This window comes from Anser anser (assembly GCF_964211835.1).
Source record: "Anser anser genome assembly, chromosome: 15".
Lineage (NCBI taxonomy): Eukaryota > Metazoa > Chordata > Aves > Anseriformes > Anatidae > Anser > Anser anser.
The window spans coordinates 7,332,390-7,340,231 of NC_139736.1; positions in this window are offsets into that span (position 1 = coordinate 7,332,390).

A 7,842-nucleotide genomic window follows, 5' to 3' on the forward strand; every position below is an offset into this window, starting at 1 on the left:
GGCTGCTGAATATACATTTGTTCTAAAAGAGAACTGACTCATCCAGGTTGGGAAAGGGTTTAGCCTAGGTGCTTCCAATGAAGCAGGCTCTCTAATTATGTTGTGTTTTTTCCTCCATCTTAAAGGAGTCTTTTTATAAGTTAACGAGATGCTATGGGACTGCAGTGGCTGCTGACCTGCTCATGGATAGCTAGCTGCTCACATCCTGGGGGATGGCAGCACCTGCTGTGAAAGCTTCCCCATCTCCAACACGTCCATGCAGTAGCGCACCACTCCAATCTGTTTAAGTAGTGTTATTTTCAGAACATTCATTCTTCTTTTCTTCCTTACATTACTATCCAGCTAGTCACCAAAGCTCCACTTTAAAAAATGCAATAACCAGTAGCTCAAAGCTGCTCAGCAAAACAAAGTCAATTTATAGTCAACGTTCAAGGCTGTATAAACATCGTGCTTGATAAAGACTATCTTCCATGATCAGCTTCCTCCTCAGCCAGCTTTTGCCTCCTGCTATGAAGTATTTCAGAGTACCCTGGAGGCTTTCACGCAGAACTGCATTTGGAGCCATTTCTTTTCTTAAACATGACACTTACATTTTCCCCACCTCTGAGTTAAAGCCTATGGGTATTGTGGTCTTGGGGTTTTTCACGTATGTCATAATTTCTCAGGTGCACTGAATGGGAGGGGATTTACCATTAGATTTCAGGGTTCTTATTTCACACATCCAACTTCTACATTTCCTTAGAGAAAGCCAGAGTCTCAGTTTGTCTGTGAATAGAATTATATAACCTCTGAAGGGCTTTGCTAATTAATACATGCAAAATGGATTAAGATTATCTAAAATAAGTGATCCAGTAAATCCAAGGTTTTGTCAAAAACAGTTCTTTCCAGGGCAGAGCTCATTTTAGCTTTGGTTTTATAAGAGAAGATGTATTTATAAGTGAACTTGTCGATTAGGAGTGGTGTCCTTTGTGTTCCTTCTCAGTGCCCCAGTATCAAGCTCTTATCTTCAGTCATATTCAGTCACTGTTAAGAATGTGCCTCTCCTTAGGCTAGCAAAGAAGCAATTGTTCTCAGGAGCTTCAGTTTTATTGCTTATTCCTGAGATACCAGCCACCTGAGCCACTGCCAAAGGTACATGACTTGTTCCGGGACATCAGTGTGTCTGTAAATGGCTACACGGTCCTTGGACACTGGAAATACCAGATTTCCAATATGAAAAACACAACTCGGAGCGACAGTGCCCCTAGACAGACTGCACAGTGACTCTCTGTACTAGTTTGGGCTTTTTTTTTTTTTAATTAAGTTTGTGACAGATGTGTGACACTTCCTAGGATAATACACCTGAAAAACAACCCCTTGGCACCCTAAAGGATCTATAAGAAGTCCTTCCTTCTCCATATTTCACTCTCAGAAAGGCACTAAGTATGAGACAGCAAAGACTGCCAGTTGTAGGTACCTGAAATGGAGGTAACGTTGGATGGAGGATGAGGATACCCAAAGGTACACGCTCTGCCCAATTTACCATTCATACCTAACTTATTCAAAGGGTCTCACGTGGTGTTAGACTACATGCAGCACTTCGTTGTTTTTTTTGTCTATGTGCTCTCCCCGTTATGTCTGATTGTGCCAAACCTCCCATCATTCCAACCCCAGTCAAAAAACAATGGACATGAGTTGGCGATATGACAGGTAAAAGACAGGCCTAAGAAAATCCTCAATTTCTTATTGAGGAAAACAGAGAAAACGCCCTTCTGAAGAACATTTGTTTCCTAAAATGACCAAAGGATGGCAAAGGAGTCAAACTATTCAGAAGAGCAGAAAAGATAAAGGGCTGCAAGGCAGTAAGTCAAAACTATCAAACAGTAGAAGATATTACTGAAGAGCAGACAGAAAAGAATAGAGGTTAGAAAGAAAGACATCTCTTGCAAAAAAAAGAAGCAGTGGAAAAAGTACACTTAAAAGGGCATGTCAAGAAGCAAATTAGCCAAGAAAATTTAAACAACCTTAACAAATTGAGGTATAAGAAATATTCTCATGAACGCGTTCCTGAATCTAAAGTTAAACTGTTTCCTGCACAAAAGACTGATCTGTGGGTTCAATAAATGCCTCTGAAACTGAAGACAAAAGGTAATTGAGCGGTTCAGGATATAGAAAGGAGATTAGTGGAACGTAACGAGGATCAGCAGGAGGATTCATTTTGTTAACCTTAGAAATCAATGACCTGGAAGAAGGAATGTTCAGCAAAACGATGAAACTCACTGATACAAAACAAGAGTCCAGTGAGTACAAAGCCAAGGAGCAATTAAATTCAGGTGATAAGCAAGAGTGGAAGCAGATAAGAAGTTTATGCAACTGAGAATTATTTTCAAGGAAATGCATCCATGGACAAAAATGTCCCAGAAAGGCATAGTATGAATATGTATGGTAAAAGTAAAAAAAAAAAAAAAAAAACTGCTGTACTGCTCTAATTTGTCTTATAAACACTGGTGCGGTAGATGTGGGGCCAAATTAGCCCTTCATCTTAACAGTAGAGCATAAGGTTCAGTGGCCGACCAGGTCAAGGCTGAAATGTGTCTTTCTGGAAGGCAGATTACACAGCCCAAGCTGTGGCAACATTCTGAATTCACAAGACCTCTATAGCATTTGCTGGATGCTGTAGGAACAGCAATTGTTTCAGCAAGAGGAGGGTGAAAAAAATCATATTTAAATGCTCAGCATTATTATTAGATAATCAGCCAACACTTCACCTTGATTTTGGAGAGCCAGTGCCAGTTTCCGTGGAAACTGAAGTGCTATCCTGCAGCTGTCACAAAACTGTTCAATCCTGCAGACCTCAACTCTGACAGCTCACTAAACAATACAAACAGGGATTTTTACATTGAAGACACCAACATGGGGAACACAGAAGCTCCAGAAACTTCTTTCTGAGCTGGGTATGCTCATTGCCAGCGTGTGCATTTCCTACAGCAGTGTGCACAAGCAGAGCAGTTTCAATATATAGATTTTGGGGGTAGAAAATGCCATAGTTGCACAACTGACAACTCCAAGAGCAAATTACACGGAAGCACTAGCAAAAAGCTTCTGTGGTCCCAGGGCTAGCCCAGCCAAAAGCATTTACTCGCAGCAGTCCTGGAAGGCAGGGAAGTGACATTACCGCCGTTTACAGGAGGCAAAAGGAAGCTGTACAGAGATACAGAGCTTGCTGTACAGTGCCAAGCAAGGCAGCTGTAGATGCCTGCCTAAAATCCATGATTAAAAAGCTGCGGATCCACGGAGCCCATCTGCCCAGCCCTGCTTCTTGTGCAGCCCGAGGGCGCGCTGCGCAGCAGGGGGCTCCCCACGCACAGCAATCCCGCTCCGCCAGGGCAGCGGGAGCTGCTGCCAGAGGCTCCCAGTGATGATTTTTATGAGCTCCTCGCTGTGGCACGTAAGCTGAATGCACAGCCAGGTTCGATGAAATAACTCGAGTTGTTCGCAATACAAATACCGCAGGTTTGGGTGCCACCCCAAGCAGCTATGCGAAATGACTCGGTGTCAGTCCCTACGCAAACAAACTCTTGCCCCATGCGGGGCGAGCTCCGTGGCTCTGGCTGGAAGCGGGTGGACGGACGGATTGAGCAAGCTATGCAGGCGGTAACACTCCTGGGAGAGGGCTTTCTGTAGCTTACTCAATGCACTTGGCAAGACAACACCCCGCTCTGCGGGACCCAACGTCAGTGCACGAGTCCCTCACAGACTGCATGAGCAGACATCGGTGGGGCTAGGCCCATCCCTGATGGAAAACGATACAGTTTTCCATAAAGGACAGTAACTGTGAAGTGTCAGTCCACAAGGACTTACCTTAAATTAAGGAAAATGAAGAAGAAAGCAGCCCACAATGGAACACAGAAGCACTGTGTGCACAGAGCTGACGCAAACAGCTCCTGAAAGCACCTGGAGCCCCTCTTGCTTGCTGGGGAAGGTCTCAGAACTGGGAAGCAGAAGCAGCAGCAAACAGGCACATTCTGGTTCAACAGCTCCATGAGCTCAGGCCTTCCTGGTAACACAAATGAGGCCTCTGTCAGTTAAAGTCCCTTTTCAGCTACAGTTTAGGTACAAAATGAGAACTGACAACAGCAACAAAATCTCTCTTATTGAATCAATAGCGCGTGTTTAACAGCAAAATAAACTTATAGAGCTTTTTAATTGTCTTTTCAGCTTCCTATCCTTAATCTATTCTTCTTTCATTATATACAAATTATTTGTTGTAATATTTTGAATTAAATCAAAAGGAAAATAAATCAAAAAATCCAAACACATTGCCTAATTAAATAGTAATACCCTTACTTTCATTCAATCTTGATAAATCAGTCTTCCCTTACTAATTAACTTCTAGTTTAATGCATTTCTCTCACCACCCCAAGCTACCTAACAAAACACTCAGCTTAATAAAAACAAGCTAATATTGAAACTGGGCAGCTTTGATTCTGCTTCACCACTGCGCCCCAGCACCTACATGCAGACATAGAAGCAGACTTCTGGGGCTGGTGGAAACGCCAGCAGGAAAGGCCAGCAGCTGAGCCTCAGTGACCCCCCCAAATGGGGTGAGCACCCAGACCTGGGGAGCTGGTGTCTGACACAAAAAGCATGTCCTAGGCAATACTGAACTTCTTCCACGTGCGAGGAACTCACTTGCAATCACACTTGTGATGAATCCAGCACGTTTGCACAGGTCACGGTGGACAAGGAGGGCTCCATTTTAGGATGGAGGGTGCAGTGGGTTCCTCACCACCTGAGGAGGTTTAGGATGGAGGGTGCGCTGGGTTCCCCACTGTCCTGTACTGGGCTGCTGCAGTCATAAAGGCAGGGCTGTGCTGCTCTGCTCCCCAACAGCACCTGGGCAGTTCCTGGGAGGCTCTGTATCTGCACGGTGAAGTGTCTTATCATATGTAAAGTAAGACATTTCTGTTACTAAATAATTTATGCATTTGTGGAGTTGATCAAGGTTATAATAGAGTAAATCTGAGTGGAAAAATTATGGGAAAATAGGAGAGCTGTTGACTACGACAGTATTAGAAAGTTGGTGTCAGCCCCTGAGCTGCCAGGGAAAGACTTGAGTTTTTATTCCAGCTTGAGTTTCGAGTCTAAATTATTCCAGGTAGCTCTACCTGTGATATTTTGAGTTCTTTCTTGTGATTTTTCTCTCTTTAACAGCAGTAGAATAGTGTTGCTGAACCCTGTCAAACAACTGCAAGATTTCACTTGTGGATAAAATTATTCATACTCAGTAACACAAGTGTTTCATATCACAGGTCCACCCCCACAGAAGGAGTGAGGCATCCATTTCCCATCCATGTCTCATCACAGATAGGAGTTGCGCTTTCTGAAGTATCCTTGAGACCGATCCAGGCCACACAGCTTGGATCAGGAGGGGAAACTTTCAGAGGCAAGTGGATTTGCAAATAGCTGTTATTTTATTCTACTTTTATTCTCTTCTCTCTGTTCTGTTCTTTCCTTTCTTTGGGCTTGGTGATAAGTAGTGGGGAAAACCTTCTTGCAGACAGGAAGGCAGCGTGTAATTAAAGGTAAAGAATTCCATTTACTTCTGTAGGAGTGACATCCTTTTTCATAAGGCAGTCTGTGAGAAATCGGGTAAGCAGCGCATACATTTTTGATGAACAGGAGGACCCTCACCTATTACTGATGAGGTACAGAAAGAAAAGACAGGACGCTCAGTAGGGAAATATCATCCATTAAATGCCTCCCTGGGGATCAAATGGCACTTACAACTGAGAGAGAGTAACTGCCTCCTATATTTCAATTGGTACCAGCAGGATGCCTATTTGTAAAGATTTGTGCTGCCTGCATTCTGTTAGTGTAAGATGCCACGTAAATATTTTCTGACCTTTACAGTAGATGTTACCTTTTTTGTTTTCCACAGACCAGTGGCCTGATTTTACTTTTTCGAACTGGTGATCCTGCTAAAGAATGAGCACAAGAGCAACCCCCTAAGTGTGCATAGACCTGCTGAAATCGAAGGACCTGCTGAACATGTGTTTTCAGTGTTTTCTGATCAGGGCTTTAAATATGTCAACCTTTACGACAAGACTGCTGTGGTTCTTTTTGTAAAATCGTACATGCCTTGTACTAAATACCTAGCACCAAAGATCAAAAGGCTTTTGAAATATGTCCCCTTAAAAAAAAAAAATGAGAACTTGAAATTCTTTCATTTCCAAACTGATTAATCAAAGGCAGCTCTTTGATCCAGTACAGAAAAGTTCTCTGTTCCAAAACAACGAGCACGGTAATAGAGAGCAATTACGGCTCTGTGTGAATAGTCCTTGAGGCACACACAGGGTGCTTGTGGGTGTCACCACCAGGGCTGCCCAGACTCCAAGCACATCTACTTTTCATCATTGTACCACCTGAAAACTCAACAGCTCCATCCTATGCGCTAACAGATGGGTCCATGTGGCTTTCCCAGAGCTTGCAGTAACCCTTCCACTAGCTCAGCCTGTGGTCTGACATATACGTATACATGTATTTGTTCCATATCCCCTGCCATTCAAATGAGAAATGCGCAGTGATTCCTTGCCATGGTAGATTTTACATAACTCCTCGAAAAAAAATATAGTCACAAATAGCAGAGATTAGACAGCAATGTCAAGGTCTGAGAGGAGAGATTACATGTCCTGTATCAGCAGATGTTTGCGGCCACTGAAGGTCCTGTGATTTAAAGAGCCATTCTCCGTTCAGGAGCTTCCCACATCATTACAGGACAAGCAAACAAGCAAATAACCAGCAATGGAGCCAGCCCTGCCCCAGAGACCTTCATCCGGGTCAGACAGAGCTGTGCAAAACCTCCCATGCCCATTCCAGCGGCGGGCACAGTTCAGAGACAGGCGAACTGAAAGCACCCTCCAAGCATCCAACCTCAGCAGGATGTCGAACACAAGGATGCTGAGCAGCTGCACCAAAACAGCAACCTTTCACTCATTATACATGTCACATTTTGAGCTGCTACAGCGATGAATTGTTGATGAGTTGGGGAGGGTTGCAGTAGCATGAAGCAAGCGACAGATGAATGGTTATTGGCATATATGGTTATCAGCAACCAGCACTCTGCTGGTGTTCATGCCACAGACAGAACACAGGCAGGCAAATCATGTGAAAACAAACAATTCCAGAGGAACAACTGCCAGGGAAGGAGAAACAACTCCAAAACAAACTTTTCAATTAAAAAAGGAAAAAAACAGTGGCAAAATCAGGACAGTACAAAGGGACTTTCTGTCCAGAAGGAGGCAGAAGAAGGCATAGCTTCCTTCAGGGAAATCTCAAAGTGAAGCAAAAAGCATAAAAAAGTAGGAGGTAATTCCATACTTTGGGATTTTTCTCAGTTACATCTGGACTTCTGTAGAACGTATTCTTGAGAGCCAAGAAGGACAAGGGTAATCAAAGCCTGTGTACAACATCACAGCGAGCTTTCAGAAAAGGTGTGTACCATTCCCTGACAGTGACACACAGCAAGCTCATCATCCTCCTAACAAGAGGCAGCTAATGCACAGAGATGGGTGTGAATTCATAGCTCATTACCCCCTCTGCACTCACCTTTCAGGTAGTGCTCTTCCATGCCAGGTGTCCTCAGCCTCGGGGCTGCCCTCTGCCCTCTCCAGCCATGCGCTCCCCAGTGCTCGTCCCTGCCCCTGCTCTGGCCCTGTTGAGCAACCCACAGAAGTGCTCCCAAATTCCCATCAGCCAAATCCCCAGACCACTCGGTCAGTTTGTGCTAACCTCACTGCTGCTGCCTGAGCTAAAGGTGTACGTGCTCGTGCAAACCCCTGTAAGAGGGCAGCAGCCTCTGGC